The following is a 25000-nucleotide window of genomic DNA, read 5'->3' on the forward strand; positions in this document are numbered from 1 at the left end:
GCCATGCCAAGTGCTTTTCTCTCCTCGGTCTTTGGCTAATCGGCATAACACAATTGGATGAGAAAAGGTTGTTGGTTTAGACTAGTTTATCTATATAAACGAGTGGTGGTGAATGATCTCGCAAATCGCAGCGGCAACTACACACACACGGTCTTCTCTCTCTCTCTCTCTCTCTCTCAAGCTGAAACTAGCTACAAGTCCATATGTATTCATAAATGTATTCACCTTATTCGGTGTACTGGTCCTTATAATTTATGGGTGAAATCCTTTCAGGAAAGGAATAGATCCTCGTATCTCCAAAGCAGCCGCACTGCAAAGGGCAGAGAGGATGCCTTTCCCCTCGACCAGTACGGTTCGGTTTCCTTCTCAACAGCGCGGCTACAGTGACCGGTCTGCCTGGGACAGACCAACGCTTTTCTCCGGTGGTGGACTAGATGGGTACGTGGAAAGTAACGCAGCATCACGCGTCATTCCACTGTTACAAGGTCGAGAACCGACGCCACAGCATCAAGCATAATTATCGCGCTTTGAGGTCAAATTAGCTAATAATACGATTTTCTGTCATCAGACTATCTTTCAAACGGCACATATAAAAACCTGCAATATGACATGCATGCAAATTTAATCATGATGAATTTCTAGAGAAAATGATGTTTGTCTGTGTAAGGGCAGGAGGGCAAATGCCAAATGGGCTGGTCCATTTTTCTTACCACACACAGTTATTAACAGCTAACAAGCAGCGGGCCTGTCAAACTTTTTTTGTGCAACATTATAATTATCTGGCTTATAATAGGAGCCTCAAAGAGTAAAATGTGCTGAAGTGGGGGCCAGCAGGGAAAATAATGGACGGTTGTGGGGGCCAGCAGGGAAAATAATGGACGGTTGTGGGGGCCAGCAGGGAAAATAATGGACGGTTGTGGGGGCCAGCAGGGGGGGAAAAATGGACTGTTTTGAGGGCCAGCAGGGGGGGGGAAATGGACAGTTGTGGGGGCCTCAGGGGGAAAAAATGACTGTTTTGAGGGCCAGCAGGGGGAAAAAATGACTGTTTTGAGGGCCAGCAGGGGAAATGGACGGTTGTGGGGGCCAGCAGGGGAAAATAATGGTCCAGTGTGTTAGAAATGCCAGCGCCAATTTCTGGTCCCATTCCGCCCCTGTGTGTGTGTATAAAAGCCTACAGCACAAAACAGAATGTTGTGTGCTTGTCCCAAAAAATTATACTCACAGAATTTCCCTCAACTCTTGTCTAAACAAGAGAGGGTCAATAAATATAAAAAAATATGTATATATTATAGTCATACAAAGTGGCCATTTTGGGCATTCTTGAAATAGAAAAGGTGCATCAAGAGATTGCATCCTGCAAAAATGTCAAACAAATGAGTATATAAATGAGGACATACAGTAATTGCATCATTCAATAAGCCAAACACATATGATAGTGGTTATCGATTTGAAGGCCAGAAAAGCCACTCTCCGTTTGGCTTATGCCTTATTGATTTAAAACCGTTCTCTACACTTGTCACTGTTATGCAGTTCCACCCGATCCCGAGGATTGCATAGATTTGCCATCAATCAAGCCCACGGCAATAAAATAAGCAAGCCGATGAATGTTTAGTAGAGTGCAGAACACTGCAAAGAGATACGTGTACTGTAGTGTAGGAGAGGCGGGCTCTCTGCTCTGTGGACCAGAATGTGTTTCGTCTTCAATGGAGCAGGTAGCCTGCTCTTTACTCACTCAGTTTGATTGGAGAAGATTTGCGGGGAGAATCATGTGGATAAGACTAAGCCTGTATACAAACAGATCTGTAACAAGCCGACACCAATCAATATGATTTATTTTATAAAACCCTTTTTACATCATCGGTTGTCACGAAGTGCTTTACAGAAACGCAGCCTAAAAACCCTCGAGAGCAAGCAACGCAGAAACACAGTGACCAGGAAGCATTCCCTGAACACAGGAACCTAGGAAGCACTCCCTAGAACGCAGGAACCTAAGAAGAACTCCCTAGAACCTAGGAAGCACTCCCTAGAACGCAGGAACCTAAGAAGAACTCCCTAGAACCTAGGAAGCACTCCCTAGAACGCAGGAACCTAAGAACAACTCCCTAGAACCTAGGAAGCACTCCCTAGAACGCAGGAACCTAGGAAGCACTCCCCACAACGCAGGAACCTAAGAACAACTCCATAGAACCCAGGAAGCACTCCCTAGAACGCAGGAACCTAGGAAGCACTCCCTTGAACGCAGGAACCTAAGAACAACTCCTTAGAACCTAGGAAGCACTGCCTAGAACGCAGGAACCTAGGAAGCACTCCCCACAACGCAGGAACCTAGGAAGAACTCCCTAGAACGGAGGGAACCTATGAAGAACTCCCTAGAACGGAGGGAACCTATGAAGAAATCCCTAGAACGCAGGAACCTAGGAAGAACTCCCTAGAACGGAGGGAACCTATGAAGAACTCCCTAGAACGGAGGGAACCTATGAAGAACTCCCTAGAACGCAGGAACCTAAGAAGAACTCCCTAGAAAGCAAGGAACCTAGGAAGAACTCCCTAGAACGGAGGAACCTAGGAAGAACTGCCTAGAACGCAGGGAACCTAGGAAGAACTCCCTAGAATGCAGGAACCTAGGAAGCACTCCCTAAAACGCAGGAACCTAGGAAGAACTGCCTAGAACGCAGGGAACCTAGGAAGAACTCCCTAGAATGCAGGAACCTAGGAATAACTCCCTAGAATGCAGGAACCTAGGAAGAACTCCCTAGAATGGAGGGAACCTATGAAGAACTCCCTAGAATGCAAGAACCTATGAAGAACTCCCTAGAACGCAGGAACCTAGGAAGAACTCCCTAGTACGCAGGAACCTAGGAAGAACTCCCTAGAACGCAGGAACCTAGGAAGAACTCCCTAGAACGAAGGGAACCTATGAAGAACTCCCTAGAACGCAGGAACCTATGACGAACTCCCTGGAATGGAGGGAACCTAGGAAACACTCCCTAGAACGCAGGAACCTATGAAGAACTCCCTAGAACGCAGGAACCTAGGAAGAACTCCCTAGATCGCAGGAACCTAGGAAGAACTCCCTAGAACGCAGGAACTTAAGAAGAACTCCCTAGAAAGCAGGGAACCTAGGAAGAACTCCCTAGAACGCAGGAACCTAGGAAGAACTCCCTAGAACGCAGGAACCTATGAAGAACTCCCTAGAACGCAGGAACCTATGAAGAACTCCCTAGAACGCAGGAACCTAAGAAGAACTCCCTAGAACGCAGGAACCTAGGAAGAACTCCCTAGAACGCAGGAACCTAGGAAGAACTCCCTAGAACGCAGGAACCTAGGAAGAACTCCCTAGAACGCAGGAACCTAGGAAGCACTCCCTAGAACGCAGGAACCTAGGAAGAACTCCCTAGAACGCAGGAACCTAGGAAGAACTCCCTAGAACGCAGGAACCTAGGAAGAACTCCCTAGAACGCAGGAACCTAGGAAGAACTCCCTAGAACGCAGGAACCTAGGAAGCACTCCCTAGAACGCAGGAACCTAGGAAGAAATCTAGAGAGGAACCAGATCATGCATACAGATTGTACCACTCAACATCAGTTGGTGCCTTCACAAAAATATATTGACCAAGAAGATAGATTAAATTCTGCAGGCTATTTAAAAAAAAAATGTATTTTCTTCTTCATTTTGACAACCTAACAAATTATTAATGAACCACATAGGAAAGTAATAGTAGTTTAATTACAGTGGGTGATAAATACAGGGATACATTTATAACACTGTATCAGCAGAAATGTTTCGGCAGGCCTTTGTGTAGACATAGTAATGGTATTCCCAGATACCCGGAGTAACCTAATCCACGTGGACTTTGTGCCATACTTTTACACTGCTGCTGCTGCTGCAGGCACTCTTGTCAAGTATTCCACTAAAGGAATAGAAGCGCATTTAAAAGTGTCATTTGCTTCTATAAACATCTTCTCTCGATAGTTAAATATTTACTACTGGGAATAATAAGGTTGTTTTGTTCTGAATGGTGGTTTTGCATTCATTCATGGCAGTAAATATTGAACATCCCATTACGGTTTTGACCCGGTCCAGGTTGCTCCTCCTGTCGTTGGTCACGTACCAAATGGCACCCTACGCCCTATGTAGTGTGCTACTTTTCAACAGAACCCTATGGGCTAAGGTAGTGCACTATATAGGGTGCCATTTGAGATGTAGACTTGGTATCTACATGATTTAGTGGAGAGGTTGAGCCTCCATAGTTAAAACCTTTCACTTAGCACCGACGAGCTAATCTTCATTCACTTATCTCACAGCAGATGGCTAACATGCATGTTGCTGTGTGTGTGTGTGTGTGTGTGTGTGTGTGTGTGTGTGTGTGTGTGTGTGTGTGTGTGTGTGCGCGCCTGTATTATTATCCTCGTGGGTACAGGAAATCCCCAAAACTCCTCACAAGGATGGTAAAACAAGGAAAATTCGCCCCCATAGGGACATTTCCCAGGGCCCCACGAGGACAAAGGCTATTTTAGGGTTATGGTAAGGGTTATGGGTTTAGGGTAAGGGTTTGGGTTTAGGGTAAGGGTTATGGTTACGGTTATGGGTTAGGGTTATGGTAAGGGTTATGGGTTTAGGGTAAGGGTTTGGGTTACGGTTATGGGTTAGGGTTATGGGTTTAGGGTAAGGGTTAGGTTTACGGTTATGGGTTAGGGTAAGGATTAGGGTTACGGTTATGGGTTTAGGGTAAGGGTTAGGTTTACGGTTAAGGGTTATGGTAAGGGTTAGGGTTATGGGTTAGGGTTATGGTAAGGGTAAGGGTTAGGTTTACGGTTATGGGTTAGGGTAAGGGTTATGGGTTATGGGTTAGGTTTACGGTTATGGGTTAGGTTTACGGTTATGGGTTAGGGTAAGGGTTATGGGTTAGGGTAAGGGTTAGGTTTACGGTTATGGGTTAGGGTTATGGTAAGGGTTAGGGTTACGGTTATGGGTTAGGGTAAGGGTTAGGTTTATGGTTAGGGGTTAGGGTTATGGGTTAGGGTACGGGTTATGGTAAGGGTTAGGTTTACGGTTATGGGTTAGGGTTATGGTAAGGGTTAGGGTTATGGGTTAGGGTTATGGTAAGGGTTAGGGTTATGGGTTAGGGTTATGGTAAGGGTTAGGTTTACGGTTATGGGTTAGGGTAAGGGTTATGGGTTATGGGTTAGGTTTACGGTTATGGGTTAGGTTTACGGTTATGGGTTAGGGTAAGGGTTATGGGTTAGGGTAAGGGTGAGGTTTACGGTTATGGGTAAGGGTTAGGTTTACGGTTATGGGTTATGGTAAGGGTTAGGTTTACGGTTAAGGGTTATGGTAAGGGTTAGGGTTATGGGTTAGGGTTATGGTAAGGGTAAGGGTTAGGTTTACGGTTATGGGTTAGGGTTATGGTAAGGGTTAGGTTTACGGTTATGGGTTATGGTAAGGGTTAGGGTTATGGGTTAGGGTTATGGTAAGGGTAAGGGTTAGGTTTACGGTTATGGGTTAGGGTTATGGTAAGGGTTAGGTTTACGGTTATGGGTTAGGGTTATGGTAAGGGTTAGGTTTACGGTTATGGGTTAGGGTTGAGGTTAGGTTTATGGTTATAGGTTATGGTAAGGGTTAGATTTACGGTTATGGGTTAGGGAAAATAGGATTTTAAATGGAAGTCCATATGAGGTCCCCACAAGGATAGCAAAACAGATGGTGTGTGAATGTGTGTGTAAGGCTGTGACAGGATACCAGGGAGAGACCCATGAGGCCCATTTAAACACATAGAAACCTCCTATTCCTTCACACATCATGCCTTTTTATGCATCGTTGCTGAAACCATGGCAATATGTTGTGATGAGTATTAAAGAGCGTCTGTCTTTCTTTTCTTTTCTTTTTTTAAAGCAACGAATCCCTTATGAAAATGGCCCAGTCAGAAACAGTTATTCCTAGTGTTCAAAATTACTGCAACATGTAAGTAAGATACTTTTGGTCATGAAGTCAGTCTCCTCTAAAATGGAGTTGGGAACATCCGTCGTGTTACAAAAGGTACATTTTAAGGTTGGGTTTAGATTAGAAGATGTCCATTTGCCTAACCAACATCAGATGAAGAGCTGCGGCGATTTGCTCTCTATCCAATAGCACAGTGAGGCCGACTTGCACAGGAGCTCCGACTTTGTTTACATAAGACAACAGATGGCACATATTTTAACTTGAGAAATACTGCACCAAACACCTTAGATAGATGTCAAATTGTGCAACTAAAACATCCTCAGCAACAACAACAAAAAATGTCAATTTATTACATATTTCATGAATTATCTTAGATCCATTCTGGGGATTTTGAGGAAGTGAAATAGACTTTGGTGTTTACGGAGTCTCGTGGAGATCAACATCATTAGCCAAACGCAGAATCGGAGAAACACACCTCCGCCAGACTGAAAACCTTGTTTCTTCTAATGAGCAACAGAAAAAGACGTGCCAATCAGTTAGGTTTACGGTTATGGGTTAGGGTAAGGGTTAGGTTTACAGTTATGGGTTATGGTAAGGGTTAGGTTTACGGTTATGGGTAAGGGTTATGGGTTAGGTTTACAGTTATGGGTTAGGGTACTGGGGTTAGGTTTACAGTTATGGGTTATGGTAAGGGTTAGGTTTACGGTTATGGGTAAGGGTTATGGGTTAGGTTTACAGTTATGGGTTAGGGTACTGGGGTTAGGTTTACGGTTATGGGTTAGGGTACTGGGGTTAGGTTTACGGTTATGGGTTAGGGTAAGGGTTAGGTTTACAGTTATGGGTTAGGGTAAGGGTTAGGTTTACGGTTATGGGTTAGGGTAAGGGTTAGGTTTACGGTTATGGGTTAGGGTACTGGGGTTAGGTTTACGGTTATGGGTTAGGGTAAGGGTTAGGTTTACAGTTATGGGTTAGGGTAAGGGTTAGGTTTACAGTTATGGGTTAGGGTACTGGGGTTAGGTTTACGGTTATGGGTTAGGGTACTGGGGTTAGGTTTACGGTTATGGGTTAGGGTAAGGGTTAGGTTTACGGTTATGGGTTAGGGTTAATGTAAGGGTTAGGTTTACGGTTATGGGTTATGGTAAGGGTTAGGTTTACAGTTAAGGGTTAGGTTTACGGTTATGGGTTAGGGTACTGGGGTTAGGTTTACGGTTATGGGTTAGGGTAAGGGTTAGGTTTACAGTTATGGGTTAGGGTAAGGGTTAGGTTTACAGTTATGGGTTAGGGTACTGGGGTTAGGTTTACGGTTATGGGTTAGGGTACTGGGGTTAGGTTTACGGTTATGGGTTAGGGTAAGGGTTAGGTTTACGGTTATGGGTTAGGGTTAATGTAAGGGTTAGGTTTACGGTTATGGGTTATGGTAAGGGTTAGGTTTACGGTTATGGGTTAGGGTAAGGGTTAGGTTTACGGTTATGGGTTAGGGTTAATGTAAGGGTTAGGTTTACGGTTATGGGTTATGGTAAGGGTTAGGTTTACAGTTAAGGGTTAGGTTTACGGTTATGGGTTAGGGTACTGGGGTTAGGTTTACGGTTATGGGTTAGGGTACTGGGGTTAGGTTTACGGTTATGGGTTAGGGTAAGGGTTAGGTTTACAGTTATGGGTTAGGGTAAGGGTTAGGTTTACAGTTAAGGGTTAGGTTTACGGTTATGGGTTAGGGTACTGGGGTTAGGTTTACGGTTATGGGTTAGGGTACTGGGGTTAGGTTTACGGTTATGGGTTAGGGTAAGGGTTAGGTTTACAGTTATGGGTTAGGGTAAGGGTTAGGTTTACAGTTATGGGTTAGGGTACTGGGGTTAGGTTTACGGTTATGGGTTAGGGTACTGGGGTTAGGTTTACGGTTATGGGTTAGGGTAAGGGTTAGGTTTACGGTTATGGGTTAGGGTTATGGTAAGGGTTAGGTTTACGGTTATGGGTTAGGGTTAATGTAAGGGTTAGGTTTACGGTTATGGGTAAGGGTACCTCATTTTTTCTAATGAGCAACAGAAAAACACGTGCCAATCTGCGTGTTCTGTGGCTCTTTAAGTCTTTCAACTCAAACAAGCAGCCTTGTAAATTATAATTAATCCTGTATGATGCACGATAACATGCTACAACTGTTGTCCCCTACGGCTCAGTGCTTTAAAGCATATGCTATATATTTTGCTATATATATATGCTATATATTTAGCTATATATATGCTATATAATTTGCTATATATATGCTAAATATTTTGCCCTATATATGCTATATATTTGCTATATATATGCTATATATTTGCTATATATATGCTATATATTTTGCTATATATATGCTATATATTTGCTATATATATGCTATATATTTTGCTATATATATGCTATATATATGCTATATATTTTGCTATATATATGCTATATATTTTGCTATATATATGCTATATATTTTGCTATATATATGCTATATATTTTGCTATATATTTGCTATATATATGCTATATATATGCTATATATATGCTATATATTTTGCAATATATATGTTATATATTTTGCTATATATTTACTATATATATGCTATATATTTTGCTATATATTTGCTATATATATGCTATATATATGCTATATATATGCTATATATATATGCTATATATATGCTATATATTTTGCTATATATATGCTATATATATGCTAGATATATGCTATATATATGCTATATATTTTGCTATATATATGCTATATATATGCTATATATATGCTATATATATGCTATATATATATGCTATATATTTTGCTATATATATGCTATATATTTTTAACTAATAAAAAAAAAGTGTCTGATATATGAAACTCTCTGAAACTCACATCGATTGCTATGTGAGCTGAAATGCTTTTAACAGTGTCGAATAACATGCTTTTAACAGAGAGGTGCTCCCGAGTGGTGCAGAGGTCTAAGGCACTGCCTCTCAGGGCTAGAGGAGTCACTACAGACCTGGTTTGATTCCAGGCTCTATCACAACCGTCCGTGATTCCGTGATTCGTGATCGTTGTAAATAAAAATGTGTTCTTAACTGACTTGCCTAGTTAAGTGAAGGTTAAAATAAATAAATGCTTTCAACAGAGGGAGTTAGAGACACAGTCTTTATAGTGTGTTTTCAACAGAGGGGGGTAGAGTCACAGTCTTTATAGTGTGTTTTCAACAGAGGGAGTTAGAGACACAGTCTTTATAGTGTGTTTTCAACAGAGGGAGTTAGAGACACAGTCTTTATAGTGTGTTTTCAACAGAGGGAGTTAGAGACACAGTCTTTATAGTGTGTTTTCAACAGAGGGAGTTAGAGACACAGTCTTTATAGTGTGTTTTCAACAGAGGGAGTTAGAGACACAGTCTTTATAGTGTGTTTTCAACAGAGGAAGTTAGAGACACAGTCTTTATAGTGTGTTTTCAACAGAGGGAGTTAGAGTCACAGTCTTTATAGTGTGTTTTCAACAGAGGGAGTTAGAGTCACAGTCTTTATAGTGTGTTTTCAACAGAGGGAGTTAGAGACACAGTCTTTATAGTGTGTTTTCAACAGAGGGAGTTAGAGACACAGTCTTTATAGTGTGTTTTCAACAGAGGGAGTTAGAGACACAGTCTTTATAGTGTGTTTTCAACAGAGGGAGTTAGAGACACAGTCTTTATAGTGTGTTTTCAACAGAGGGAGTTAGAGACACAGTCTTTATAGTGTGTTTTCAACAGAGGGAGTTAGAGACACAGTCTTTATAGTGTGTTTTCAACAGAGGGAGTTAGAGACACAGTCTTTATAGTGTGTTTTCAACAGAGGGAGTTAGAGACACAGTCTTTATAGTGTGTTTTCAACAGAGGAAGTTAGAGACACAGTCTTTATAGTGTGTTTTCAACAGAGGGAGTTAGAGTCACAGTCTTTATAGTGTGTTTTCAACAGAGGGAGTTAGAGACACAGTCTTTATAGTGTGTTTTCAACAGAGGGAGTTAGAGACACAGTCTTTATAGTGTGTTTTCAACAGAGGGAGTTAGAGACACAGTCTTTATAGTGTGTTTTCAACAGAGGGAGTTAGAGTCACAGTCTTTATAGTGTGTTTTCAACAGGAGTTAGAATCTTTATAGTATGTTTTTATCTTGGCTGTGTGCTTAGGGTCATTGTCCTGTCGAAGGTGAACCTTCAACCCAGTCGGAGGTCCTGAGCGCTCTGGAGCAGGTTTTCATCAAGGATCTCTCTATACTTTGCTCCGTTCATATTTCCCTCGACACTGACTACTGACTAGTCGGCCTCCGAGTGGCGCAGTGGTCTAAGGCACTGCATTACAGTGCTAGAGGCGTCACTACAGACCCGGGTTCGATACCAGGCTGTGTTGAAGCCGGCTGCGACCGGGAGACCCATGACTTGGCGCACAATTGGCCCAGTGTCATCCGGATTAAGGTTGTCCTTCTGGAAGCTTCTCCCATCTCCACAGAGGAACTCGGGTTCTTGGTCACCTCCTTGACCCATCTCCCCCGATTGCTCAGTTTGGCCAGGCGGCCAGCTCTAGAAAGAGTCTTAGTGGTTCCAAACTTCTTCCACTTAAGAATGATGGAGGCCACTGTGTTCTTGGGGACCTTCAATGCTGCAGAAATATTTTGGTACCCTTCCCCAGATCTGTGCATCGACACAGTCCTGTTTCGGAACTCTATGGACAATTCCTTCGACCTCATGGGTCGGTTTTTCTCTGACAGGCACTGTCAACTGTGGGACCTTATATATATCATGTGCAATCAATATAATTGACTACAGGTGGACACAAATGAAGTTGTTTGCTAGCAAAGGGTCTGAATACTTATAAGGTATTTCAGTTTTAAAAATTGTCATACATTTGCAAACATCTCTAATAACTTGTTTTTGTTTTGTCATTATGGGGTATTGTGATGTCATTATGGGGGTATTGTGATGTCATTATGGGGTATTGTGATGTCATTATGGGGTATTGTGATGTCATTGTGGGGTATTGTGTGTAGATTGATGGGGGGGAGAACGACTTAATACATTTTAGAATAAGACTGTGGGAAATGTCAAGGGTGTCTCAATACTTTCCGAATGCACTGTCCATCTACGAATAGCTACTGTAGCTGTGTGACCTCAACCTGCACCTAAGCTTCTAGTCTGTGTACTAAACTGCAGGTACCATTGTGTCTGTGTGTGTCTGTGTGTGTGTGTGTGTGTGTGTGTGTGTGTGTGTGTGTGTGTGTGTGTGTGTGTGTGTGTGTGTGTGTGTGTGTGTGTGTGTGTGTGTGTGTGTGTGTGTGTGTGTGTGTGTGTGTGTGTGTGTGTGTGTGTGTGTGTGTGTGTGTGTGTGTGCGTCCATAACCAGCTCTAGCGTCACAGTGGGAGAATCATACTCCGTAACAACAGAATAATCTGTCAATAATGTGTATTCATATTCGGCTCAGCACATTGTAACAATAGAATCCCAGGACCCTAACACAATGGGATAGAGAAGCAAATCACCCTGGTGTAACAAAACAGACAAAATGAAGCACTCTGAACAGGGAGGGGGGAGGGGCTTAGTTCCAAATGGAATCATATTCTATATTTTGTGCACTACTTTTGCCCAAGGCCTATATGGTGTCATTTGGGATGCAAATCACAGCAGAGCTCTGCCCCTGACCCGAGGGGGTGACTCACATCACTGACATAGTACACGCAGTCACACACACACACACACACACACACTAGGGAAACGGCCCACTAAGCAAATCCGAAGGATGGCATGTCTCTGTGCCTCTATCTATGAGCTATTGTGACTGCAGAGATCATATGGCATGACAGATGTCAGATACAGCATTGCAGCTACTCAGAATAACAGCAGTTCAAGGCAAAAGTGGGTGTACAAGGTTGACAAAGAGCATTATAAGAGTGTTATGTACATTGTCATTTGTTTTTTAAGAAGCAGATGCTATAGCTATAAGATGATCACCCCCCTAACCTGAAATCGAAACAGCCTAACTGTTATGTTTGTGTTCCAGGCTAGTTATCTACTGTTCTGTAAAACAAAACAAAAACACCAATGTCTCTCTAATCCCCTCATTTTTCTTTGTCTCACAGATCCTTCTTCATACTGTCCTAGCATGGGCATTTGTTTCTCAATCATGCTGAATGGTTAACCAGGCCGGGTCAGTACAGCTAGGATAGGTTAACCAGGCCGGGTCAGTACAGCTAGGATAGGTTAACCAGGCCGGGTCTGTACAGCTAGGATAGGTTAACCAGGCCGGGTCTGTACATCTAGGTTAACCAGGCCGGGTCTGTACAGCTAGGATAGGTTAACCAGGGTCAGTACAGCTAGGATAGGTTAACCAGGGTCAGTACAGCTAGGATAGGTTAACAAGGCTGGGTCTGTACAGCTAGGATAGGTTAACAAGGCCGGGTCTGTACAGCTAGGATAGGTTAACCAGGCCGGGTCTGTACAGCTAGGATAGGTTAACCAGGCCGGGTCTGTACAGCTAGGATAGGTTAACCAGGCCGGGTCTGTACAGCTAGGATAGGTTAACCAGGCCGGGTCTGTACAGCTAGGATAGGTTAACCAGGCCGGGTCTGTACATCTAGGTTAACCAGGCCGGGTCTGTACAGCTAGGATAGGTTAACAAGGCCGGGTCTGTACAGCTAGGATAGGTTAACAAGGCCGGGTCTGTACAGCTAGGATAGGTTAACCAGGCCGGGTCTGTACATCTAGGTTAACCAGGCCGGGTCAGTACAGCTAGGATAGGTTAACAAGGCCGGGTCTGTACAGCTAGGATAGGTTAACCAGGCCGGGTCTGTACAGCTAGGATAGGTTAACAAGGCCGGGTCTGTACAGCTAGGATAGGTTAACCAGGCCGGGTCTGTACATCTAGGTTAACCAGGCCGGGTCTGTACAGCTAGGATAGGTTAACAAGGCCGGGTCTGTACAGCTAGGATAGGTTAACAAGGCCGGGTCTGTACAGCTAGGATAGGTTAACCAGGCCGGGTCTGTACAGCTAGGATAGGTTAACCAGGCCGGGTCTGTACAGCTAGGGTAGGTTAACCAGGCCGGGTCAGTACAGCTAGGATAGGATAGGTTAACAAGGTTAACAAATTAGGCCCCCGATCCGCCAGTGGGGGAATCCTTCAATAGAGTGACTTGTTCCACAGCACAGTCAAATCAAAGCAAATCAAATCAAATTTCTGGGGCATGGTCCTAGGGCTCAGGTCAGTGAGTGTATTTGAGTGTACTTGTTCCACAGCACAGTGAGTGTACTTGTTCCACAGCACAGTGAGTGTACTTGTTCCACAGCACAGTGAGTGTACTTGTTCCACAGCACAGTGAGTGTACTTGTTCCACAGCACAGTGAGTGTATTTGTTTAAGAAACAATCACTTAAGTATGTTTACCCTCAGGGGATTATTGACACAAATGCTAATAATGATGAACTATTCCAATCAGTTAAATGCAGATACCAGAGATGTAACTTGCTGTGTGACTCTCTGGTAGGCTGGAGATCTAAGAATGGCCATGATCATGGATCACAGAGGGATCTACCGGTGATCCACTGAGGATGAAGGCTTTTAGAATTCAAGAGATCCTGATCAATGCAACTCTAATTGGCACTCTATTCCCTACATATAGTGCACTGGAGCCCATAGGACCCTGGTCTAAAGTAGTGCACTATATAGGGAATAGGGTTCTATAGGGCCCTGGTCTAAAGTAGTGCACTATATAGGGAATAGGGTTCTATAGGGCCCTGGTCTAAAGTAGTGTACTATATAGGGAATAGGGTTCTATAGGGCTCAGGTCTAAAGTAGTGCACTATATAGGGAATAGGGTTCTATAGGGCCCTGGTCTAAAGTAGTGCACTATATGGGGCCGCAGGGTAGCCTAGTGGTTAGAGTGTTGGACTAGTAACCGAAAGGTTGCAAGTTCGAATACCCGAGCTGACAAGGTACAAATCTGTCGTTCTGCCCCTGAACAAGACAGTTAACCCACTGTTCCTAGGCCGTCATTGAAAATAAGAATTTGTTCTTAACTGACTTGCCTAGTAAAATAAAGGTTAAAAAAAATAATTAATAAATAGGGAATAGGGTTCTATAGGGCTCTGGTCTAAAGTAGTGCACTATATATAGGGAATAGGGTTCTATAGGGCTCTGGTCTAAAGTAGTGCACTGTATAGGGAATTGGGTTCTATAAGGCTCTGGTCTAAAGTAGTGCACTACATCGGGAATAGGGAGCCATTTGGGATGGAGAGACACTGTCAGCTGGGATGAAAGATTGACTGAGCCATATTAATTAGCTCTACAGGTGTGTGTGTGTGTGTGTGTGTGTGTGTGTGTGTGTGTGTGTGTGTGTGTGTGTGTGTGTGTGTGTGTGTGTGTGTGTGTGTGTGTGTGTGTGTGTGTGTGTGTGGATGTCTTTAACTGTTAGTAGTAAATAGTAAACAGTCAAACATTTGACCAACTGGGGACATTTTGTTCGTCCCCACGAGGTCAATTGCTATTTCTAAGGGGTTGAGGGTTAAGGTCAGGATCAGTGTTAAACAACCTGATCATGTGTTCCACATCCCAGGTCATAGGTCATTGGTGTGTGTGTGTGTGTGGGAGAGAGAGTGAGACCAAGTGAAATCAAATCAAATGTTATTCGTCACATGCGCCGAATACAACCTTACATTGAAATGCTTACTTACTAGCCCCGACCAGCCTTTCAAAGCACTACATGGCTACAGACGTGAGTGCTACGGGTAGGTAGTCATTTACGCAGGTTACCTTAGTGTTCTTGGGCACAGGCACTGAGATGGTCTGCTTGAAACATGTTGGTATTACAGACTCGGACAGGGAGAGGTTGACCACTTGCCAGTTGGTCAGCGCATGCTTGCAGTACACGTCCTGGTAATCCGTCTGAACCTGCGGCCTTGTGAATGTTGACCTGTTTAAAGGTCTTATTCACATCGGCTGTGGAGGGCGTGATCACACAGTCTTCCGGTACAGCTAGTGTACTCATGCATGTTTCAGTGTTATTTGCCTTGAAGCGAGCATAGAAGTAGTTTAGCTCGTCTGGTAGGCTCGTGTCACTGGCACAATAGTCCCCTCACAGTACAGTAGTCCCCTCACAGTACAGTAGTCCCGTCACAGTACAGTAGTCCCCTCACAGTACAGTAGTCCCCTCACAGTACAGTAGTCCCCTCACAGTACAGTAGTCCCCTCACAATACAGTAGTCCCCTCACAGTACAGTAGTCCCCTCACAGTACAGTAGTCCCCTCACAGTACAGTAGTCCCCTCACAGTACAGTAGTCCCCTCACAGTACAGTAGTCCCCACACAGTACAGTAGTCCCCTCACAGTACAGTAGTCCCGTCACAGTACAGTAGTCCCCTCACAGTACAGTAGTCCCGTCACAGTACAGTAGTCCCCTCACAGTACAGTAGTCCCCTCACAGTACAGTAGTCCCGTCACAGTACAGTAGTCCCCTCACAGTACAGTAGTCCCGTCACAGTACAGTAGTCCCCTCACAGTACAGTAGTCCCGTCACAGTACAGTAGTCCCCTCACAGTACAGTAGTCCCCTCACAGTACAGTAGTCCCCTCACAGTACAGTAGTCCCCTCACAGTACAGTAGTCCCCACACAGTACAGTAGTCCCCTCACAGTACAGTAGTCCCCTCACAGTACAGTAGTCCCCTCACAGTACAGTAGTCTCCTCACAGTACAGTAGTCCCCTCACAGTACAGTAGTCCCCTCACAGTACAGTAGTCCCCTCACAGTACAGTAGTCCCCTCACAGTACAGTAGTCCCCACACAGTACAGTAGTCCCCTCACAGTACAGTAGTCCCCTCACAGTACAGTAGTCCCCTCACAGTACAGTAGTCCCCTCACAGTACAGTAGTCCCCTCACAGTACAGTAGTCCCCTCACAGTATGCACGTCATTATTCAAAGTCTTTAACACTTATACTTTTAATCACTTTCTCCTTCATCCGATCGCTGCCTGCACCTACCCGCCTGTCCAACATCACTACTCTGGACGGCTCTGACTTAGAATACGTGGACAACTACAAATACCTAGGTGTCTGGTTAGACTGTAAACTCTCCTTCCAGACCCACATCAAACATCTCCAATCCAAAGTTAAATTTAGAATTGGCTTCCTATTTCGCAACAAAGCATCCTTCACTCATGCTGCCAAACATACCCTTGTAAAACTGACCATCGTACGGATCCTCGACTTCGGCGATGTCATTTACAAAATAGCCTCCAAATCCCTACTCAATCAATTGGATGCAGTCTATCACAGTGTCATCCGTTTTGTCACCAAAGCCCCATATACTAGCCACCACCAACTCTCGTTGGCTGGCCCTCGCTTCATACTCGTCGCCAAACCCACTGGCTCCAGGTAATCTACAAGACCCTGCTAGGTAAAGTCCCCCCTTATCTCAGCTCGCTGGTCACCATAGCATCTCCCACCTGTAGCACGCACTCCAGCAGGTATATCTCTCTGGCCAACCCCAAAACCAATTCTTTCTTTGTCCGCCTCTCCTTCCAGTTCTCTGCTGCCAATGACTGGAACGAACTACAAAAATCTCTGAAACTGGAAACACTTATCTCCCTCACTAGCTTTAAGCACCATCTGTCAGAGCAGCTCATAGATTACTGCACCTGTACATACCCCATCTATAATTTAGCCCAAACAACTACCTCTTTCCCTACTGCATTTATTTTATTGATTTATTTTGCTCCTTTGCACCCAATTATTTTTATTTCTACTTTGCACATTCTTCCACTGCTCCCATTGGACCGTGGGGGTGAGAGGATCAGGCTCTCCCATTGGACCGTGGGGGGGTGAGAGGATCAGGATCTCCCATTGGACCGTGGGGGGAGAGAGGATCAGGTTCTCCCATTGGACCGTGGGGGGGTGAGAGGATCAGGTTCCCCCATTGGACCGTGGGGGGTGAGGGGATCAGGTTCTCCCATTGGACCGTGGGGGGGTGAGAGGATCAGGTTCCCCCATTGGACCATGGGGGGGTGAGAGGATCAGGCTCTCCCATTGGACCGTGGGGGTGAGAGGGTCAGGTTCCCCCATTGGACTGTGGGGGGTGAGAGGATCAGGCTCTCCCATTGGACCGTGGGGGGGTGAGAGGATCAGGCTCTCCCATTGGACCGTGGGGGGTGAGAGGATCAGGTTCTCCCATTGGACCGTGGGGGGGTGAGAGGATCAGGTTCTCCCATTGGACCGTGGGGGGTGAGAGGATCAGGTTCCCCCATTGGACCGTGGGGGGGTGAGAGGATCAGGCTCTCCCATTGGACCGTGGGGGGGTGAGAGGATCAGGTTCCCCATTGGACCGTGGGGGTGAGAGGATCAGGTTCCCCCATTGGACCGTGGGGGTGAGAGGATCAGGTTCCCCCATTGGACCGTGGGGGGTGCGAGGATCAGGTTCCCCCATTGGACCGTGGGGGGGTGAGAGGATCAGGCTCTCCCATTGGACCGTGGGGGGGTGAGAGGATCAGGTTCCCCCATTGGACCGTGGGGGGGTGAGAGGATCAGGTTCCCCCATTGGACCGTGGGGGGGTGAGAGGATCAGACTCTCCCATTGGACCGTGGGGGTGAGAGGATCAGGTTCCCCCATTGGACCGTGGGGGGGTGAGAGGATCAGGTTCCCCCATTGGACCGTGGGGGATAAGAGAGTGGAGGAGGAGGTGAATCAGCCAGGGGGTAATTTACTGCACTGCGCAAAAAAAAAGAGCCCAGACAATACTATAGATATACCAGCACTTCTACATTCTACTGGAATGTTCTACATTCTAACATTCTACATTCTACTGGAATGTTCTACATTCTAACATTCTACATTCTACTGGAATGTTCTACATTCTAACATTCTACATTCTACTGGAATGTTCTACATTCTAACATTCTACATTCTACTGGAATGTTCTACATTATACTGGAAATCGAATCTGTTCATTCCTACTGGGTTCATTTCTGGATCAAATGTTTCAAAGGAAAACTAGCTATCAATCACAATCACAAACAGTAATGAAGCAAATAGTGGGGTGTCCGGATGGATTGGCCCATTAGAAAAGTGTGTGTCCTGAGAGGGAAACAGAAAGAGAAACAGAGCATGGGGATTGGCTGGCGGGGTTAATGAATCGCTCAGGTATTCTACACCAAATCACCACTGGAAAGAGGATAGAAATAACTTGACAGGAAAATGAGGTTCCCTCCCCGGCAGCATCCCTATCTTTATATGGCACAGTGAGTGAGTTCCAAATAGCACCCTATTCCCTATATAGTGCACTACTTTAGATCAGGGCCCTATAGAACCCTATTACCTATATATAGTGCACTATTTTAGACCAGAGCCCTATGGAACCCTATTACCTATATATAGTGCACTACTTTAGACCAGAGCCCATAGGTCTGTATTTTCAGACCCCAAAAAAAACCTTCTAAATATATGTGTGTGTGTGTGTGTGTGTGTGTGTGTGTGTGTGTGTGTGTGTGTGTGTGTGTGTGTGTGTGTGTGTGTGTGTGTGTGTGTGTGTGTGTGTGTGTGTGTGTGTGTGTGTGTGTGTGTGTGTGTGTGTGTGCGTGTGTGTTTTTAAGTAGTAAAACTCTGCCCTCTGCAGGATGTTTGCCGCACATTATATTCTTCATATCTCCCGCTGCGAACAAACACACACACACAGACACACGCTCGCGCTCGTGCGTCCGTACTGACCTTGACTGCCTACTGATGCTACTGAGGAACTCATATTATGTATGAGCCATTTTTGATGATGTCACCAAATGACCCCGTGATACAAAGGAGAATTATGTCCAGTGGTTTGTTCTGATAGTCAGCCAACATATCATCCAATGACTTCCTGTCTAGCCTACAGTAGTACTGATAGTCAGCCAACATATCATCCAATGACTTACTGTCGAGCCTACAGTAGTACTGATAGTCAGCCAACATATCATCCAATGACTTCCTGCCTAGCCTACAGTAGTACTGATAGTCAGCCAACATATCATCCAATGACTTCCTGCCGAGCCTACAGTAGTACTGATAGTCAGCCAACATATCATCCAATGACTTCCTGTCTAGCCTACAGTAGTACTGATAGTCAGCCAACATATCATCCAATGACTTCCTGCCGAGCCTACAGTAGTACTGATAGTCAGCCAACATATCATCCAATGACTTCCTGCCTAGCCTACAGTAGTACTGATAGTCAGCCAACATATCACCCAATGACTTCCTGCCTAGCCTACAGTAGTACTGATAGTCAGCCAACATATCATCCAATGACTTCCTGCCGAGCCTACAGTAGTACTGATAGTCAGCCAACATATCACCCAATGACTTCCTGCCTAGCCTACAGTAGTACTGATAGTCAGCCAACATATCATCCAATGACTTCCTGCCTAGCCTACAGTAGTACTGATAGTCAGCCAACATATCATCCAATGACTTCCTGCCGAGCCTACAGTAGTACTGATAGTCAGCCAACATATCACCCAATGACTTCCTGTCTAGCCTACAGTAGTACTGATAGTCAGCCAACATATCATCCAATGACTTCCTGCCGAGCCTACAGTAGTACTGATAGTCAGCTAACATATCATCCAATGACTTCCTGTCTAGCCTACAGTAGTACTGATAGTCAGCCAACATATCATCCAATGACTTCCTGTCTAGCCTACAGTAGTACTGATAGTCAGCTAACATATCATCCAATGACTTCCTGTCTAGCCTACAGTAGTACTGATAGTCAGCCAACATATCATCCAATGACTTCCTGTCTAGCCTACAGTAGTACTGATAGTCAGCCAACATATCATCCAATGACTTCCTGTCTAGCCTACAGTAGTACTGATAGTCAGCTAACATATCATCCAATGACTTCCTGTCTAGCCTACAGTAGTACTGATAGTCAGCCAACATATCATCCAATGACTTCCTGCCTAGCCTACAGTAGTACTGATAGTCAGCTAACATATCATCCAATGACTTCCTGTCTAGCCTACAGTAGTACTGACAGTCAGCCAACATATCATCCAATGACTTCCTGTCTAGCCTACAGTAGTACTGATAGTCAGCTAACATATCATCCAATGACTTCCTGTCTAGCCTACAGTAGTACTGATAGTCAGCCAACATATCATCCAATGACTTCCTGCCGAGCCTACAGTAGTACTGATAGTCAGCCAACATATCATCCAATGACTTCCTGTCTAGCCTACAGTAGTACTGATAGTCAGCTAACATATCATCCAATGACTTCCTATCTAGCCTACAGTAGTACTGATAGTCAGCCAACATATCATCCAATGACTTCCTGTCTAGCCTACAGTAGTACTGATAGTCAGCCAACATATCATCCAATGACTTCCTGCCGAGCCTACAGTAGTACTGATAGTCAGCCAACATATCATCCAATGACTTCCTGTCTAGCCTACAGTAGTACTGATAGTCAGCTAACATATCATCCAATGACTTCCTGTCTAGCCTACAGTAGTACTGATAGTCAGCTAACATATCATCCAATGACTTCCTGTCTAGCCTACAGTAGTACTGATAGTCAGCCAACATATCATCCAATGACTTCCTGCCGAGCCTACAGTAGTACTGATAGTCAGCTAACATATCATCCAATGACTTCCTGTCTAGCCTACAGTAGTACTGATAGTCAGCCAACATATCATCCAATGACTTCCTGTCTAGCCTACAGTAGTACTGATAGTCAGCTAACATATCATCCAATGACTTCCTGCCGAGCCTACAGTAGTACTGATAGTCAGCTAACATATCATCCAATGACTTCCTGCCTAGCCTACAGTAGTACTGATAGTCAGCCAACATATCATCCAATGACTTCCTGTCTAGCCTACAGTAGTACTGATAGTCAGCTAACATATCATCCAATGACTTCCTGCCGAGCCTACAGTAGTACTGATAGTCAGCCAACATATCATCCAATGACTTCCTGTCTAGCCTACAGTAGTACTGATAGTCAGCTAACATATCATCCAATGACTTCCTGTCTAGCCTACAGTAGTACTGATAGTCAGCTAACATATCATCCAATGACTTCCTGTCTAGCCTACAGTAGTACTGATAGTCAGCCAACATATCATCCAATGACTTCCTGTCTAGCCTACAGTAGTACTGATAGTCAGCTAACATATCATCCAATGACTTCCTGTCTAGCCTACAGTAGTACTGATAGTCAGCCAACATATCATCCAATGACTTCCTGTCTAGCGTACAGTAGTACTGATAGTCAGCTAACATATCATCCAATGACTTCCTGTCTAGCCTACAGTAGTACTGATAGTCAGCCAACATATCATCCAATGACTTCCTGTCTAGCCTACAGTAGTACTGATAGTCAGCTAACATATCATCCAATGACTTCCTGTCTAGCCTACAGTAGTACTGATAGTCAGCCAACATATCATCCAATGACTTCCTGTCTAGCCTACAGTAGTACTGATAGTCAGCTAACATATCATCCAATGACTTCCTGTCTAGCCTACAGTAGTACTGATAGTCAGCTAACATATCATCCAATGACTTCCTGCCGAGCCTACAGTAGTACTGATAGTCAGCTAACATATCATCCAATGACTTCCTGTCTAGCCTACAGTAGTACTGATAGTCAGCCAACATATCATCCAATGACTTCCTGCCGAGCCTACAGTAGTACTGATAGTCAGCCAACATATCATCCAATGACTTCCTGTCTAGCCTACAGTAGTACTGATAGTCAGCTAACATATCATCCAATGACTTCCTGCCGAGCCTACAGTAGTACTGATAGTCAGCCAACATATCATCCAATGACTTCCTGTCTAGCCTACAGTAGTACTGATAGTCAGCTAACATATCATCCAATGACTTCCTGCCGAGCCTACAGTAGTACTGATAGTCAGCTAACATATCATCCAATGACTTCCTGTCTAGCCTACAGTAGTACTGATAGTCAGCCAACATATCATCCAATGACTTCCTGCCTAGCCTACAGTAGTACTGATAGTCAGCTAACATATCATCCAATGACTTCCTGCCGAGCCTACAGTAGTACTGATAGTCAGCTAACATATCATCCAATGACTTCCTGCCGAGCCTACAGTAGTACTGATAGTCAGCCAACATATCATCCAATGACTTCCTGCCTAGCCTACAGTAGTACTGATAGTCAGCTAACATATCATCCAATGACTTCCTGCCGAGCCTACAGTAGTACTGATAGTCAGCTAACATATCATCCAATGACTTCCTGTCTAGCCTACAGTAGTACTGATAGTCAGCCAACATATCATCCAATGACTTCCTGCCTAGCCTACAGTAGTACTGATAGTCAGCTAACATATCATCCAATGACTTCCTGCCGAGCCTACAGTAGTACTGATAGTCAGCTAACATATCATCCAATGACTTCCTGCCTAGCCTACAGTAGTACTGATAGTCAGCTAACATATCATCCAATGACTTCCTGCCTAGCCTACAGTAGTACTGATAGTCAGCTAACATATCATCCAATGACTTCCTGCCGAGCCTACAGTAGTACTGATAGTCAGCTAACATATCATCCAATGACTTCCTGTCTAGCCTACAGTAGTACTGATAGTCAGCCAACATATCATCCAATGACTTCCTGCCTAGCCTACAGTAGTACTGATAGTCAGCTAACATATCATCCAATGACTTCCTGCCGAGCCTACAGTAGTACTGATAGTCAGCTAACATATCATCCAATGACTTCCTGCCTAGCCTACAGTAGTACTGATAGTCAGCTAACATATCATCCAATGACTTCCTGCCTAGCCTACAGTAGTACTGATAGTCAGCTAACATATCATCCAATGACTTCCTGTCTAGCCTACAGTAGTACTGATAGTCAGCTAACATATCATCCAATGACTTCCTGCCTAGCCTACAGTAGTACTGATAGTCAGCTAACATATCATCCAATGACTTCCTGCCGAGCCTACAGTAGTACCGAGCAGAAACACCGTGTCAATGGTGTATAAATGGTTTAGTGCCATTTATAGATTTATTTGGCGATATTTGTGTCACATGAAAATGATAAAATCGTACACTTGTTCTTCAGTTATTACTATGTCTTTCTGTATGTGTGTGTGTGTGTGTGTGTGTGTGTGTGTGTGTGTGTGTGTGTGTGTGTGTGTGTGTGTGTGTGTGTGTGTGTGTGTGTGTGTGTGTGTGTGTGTGTAAGTGTAAGTGTGTGTGTGTGTGTGTGTGTGTGTGTGTGTGTGTGTGTGTGTGTGTGTGTGTGTGTGTGTGTGTGTGTGTGTGTGTGTGTGTGTGTGGCACAGGGTATTCCTCCTGTCTGAACACAGATGGTGACTCCCTGGGCGTCAGCACCGATCCGTCCAGAAACACAACAGACTACGATTCTCATTTTATCATTCATTCTATACTGGATGACAGATGACCTTTAAATAGGTGAAAGGTTGCAGATATAACCTTTTGCTTGTCAGAAACTGAACTTAACGTTATGATTATAATGAGGATTCGTATATTAATGTTTATATCTCATAGATTCATCCCTCACTTCCTATTAAAAGTGAATTAATTACACCCTGAAAATGTTTCAATTATAAATGTTTAAATTATTCATGTTTTAATTATACATTTTTTCAATGATAAATGTTTCAATTATTCATGTTTTAATTATAAATGTTTTGATAATATATGTCCAGCTAAGGGTGACAGAAAGAGCCAGCTACTTCCCAGATGTTAACCAATAGAAGATGAGGGATAAATATCAGTATCAAATACATCAGATATTAATCCCTTCAATTACAAAATGGAAGTATTTGAGTCATTACATCATGTAATGGTAATTCTTATAACAAGATACAACAAATATATTATTATTTTTTTTTTTTAGGTCATTATTAATTCCTGATTTTATTTTATTTAATCATCATTGGGTAATAATCCTCATTGTAATGGCAGTCAGCCAAACCCTCGGAGGACTCAATGGTGCCTGCTACTATTGCTGCCAAACTGGAGCTTACCCTGACTTTGTCCTGAAAGGTGCCCTTTTCCCTTTCTTATAGTGCCCTTCTTCTGAGCAGAGCCCTTATGGGCCTTGGTTAAAAGTAGTGCACTATATAGGGAATAGGGTGCTGAACGATTGTCCCACTGCTGGCTTGCCTCTGAAGCTAAGCAGGGTGTCACACCTTGACCTTAGTTCTCTTTTTTTTTTTTGGTTAGGTCAGGGTGTGGTTTAGTTTTTGTATTGTCTAGGTGTTTTTTTTGTCCTGTCTAGGTTTTTGTATATCTATGGGGTTTTAGTATGTCTAGGTGTATGTGGGTCTATGGTGGCCTGAATTGGTTCCCAATCAGAGACAGCTGTTTATCGTTGTCTCTGATTGGGGATCTTATTTAGGTTGCCATTTTGGTTTTGTGGTTATTGTCTATGGTTAGTTGGTTTTGTGGGTTATTGTCTATGGTTAGTTGGTTTTGTGGGTTATTGTCTATGGTTAGTTGGTTTTGTGGTTATTGTCTGTGGTTATTGTCTGTGGTTAGTTTCATGTCAGCACTCGTTATTTATAACTTCACGTTGTTTTGTATAGTTTGTTCAGGGTTCTCTTTCATTAAAGAGGAATGTATTCATGTCACGCTGCGCCTTGGTCTCCTCGTTACGACGAACGTGACACAACGTCAGTCCCTCGATGGCAGACCAGATGCTGCTGAAACTGGTGTTGGAGGGCCAGTAGGAGGCACTCTGTCCTCTGGTGTAAAGAAAAGACTATATCCCAGGGCAGTGATTGGGGGCATTGCCATGTGTAGGGCGTCGCCTTTTGGATGGGACGTTAAACGGGTGTCCTGACTCTCTGAGGTCATTAAAGATCCCATGGCTCTTATCGTAAGAGTAGGGGTGTTAACCCCGGTGTCCTGACTCTCTGTGGTCACTAAAGATCCCATGGCACTTATCGTAAGAGTAGGGGTGTTAACCCCAGTGTCCTGACTCTCTGTGGTCACTAAAGATCCCATGGCACTTATCGTAAGAGTAGGGGTGTTAACCCCAGTGTCCTGGCTAAATTCC

At 44.2% G+C, this 25000-nt stretch overlaps 1 protein-coding gene across 10 annotated transcripts in view; it reads right to left on the reverse strand.

Moving 5' to 3' along the window:
- Window positions 1–25000, reverse strand: part of LOC118378188 (tight junction protein ZO-1-like) — a 287079-nt gene that overhangs the window by 171747 nt on the left and 90332 nt on the right. The window contains exon 1 of one of the 10 annotated variants that reach the window (XM_052466590.1): window positions 226–568. The exons of the other annotated variants lie outside the window; for them this stretch is intronic. The gene's annotated coding sequence lies outside the window, so the exon portion shown is untranslated. Of the gene's footprint in view, window positions 1–225; window positions 569–25000 lie in introns of those variants that run through there. 10 annotated transcript variants of the gene reach the window in all.

This window comes from Oncorhynchus keta, chromosome 17 (genome assembly GCF_023373465.1).
Source record: "Oncorhynchus keta strain PuntledgeMale-10-30-2019 chromosome 17, Oket_V2, whole genome shotgun sequence".
NCBI lineage: Eukaryota > Metazoa > Chordata > Actinopteri > Salmoniformes > Salmonidae > Oncorhynchus > Oncorhynchus keta.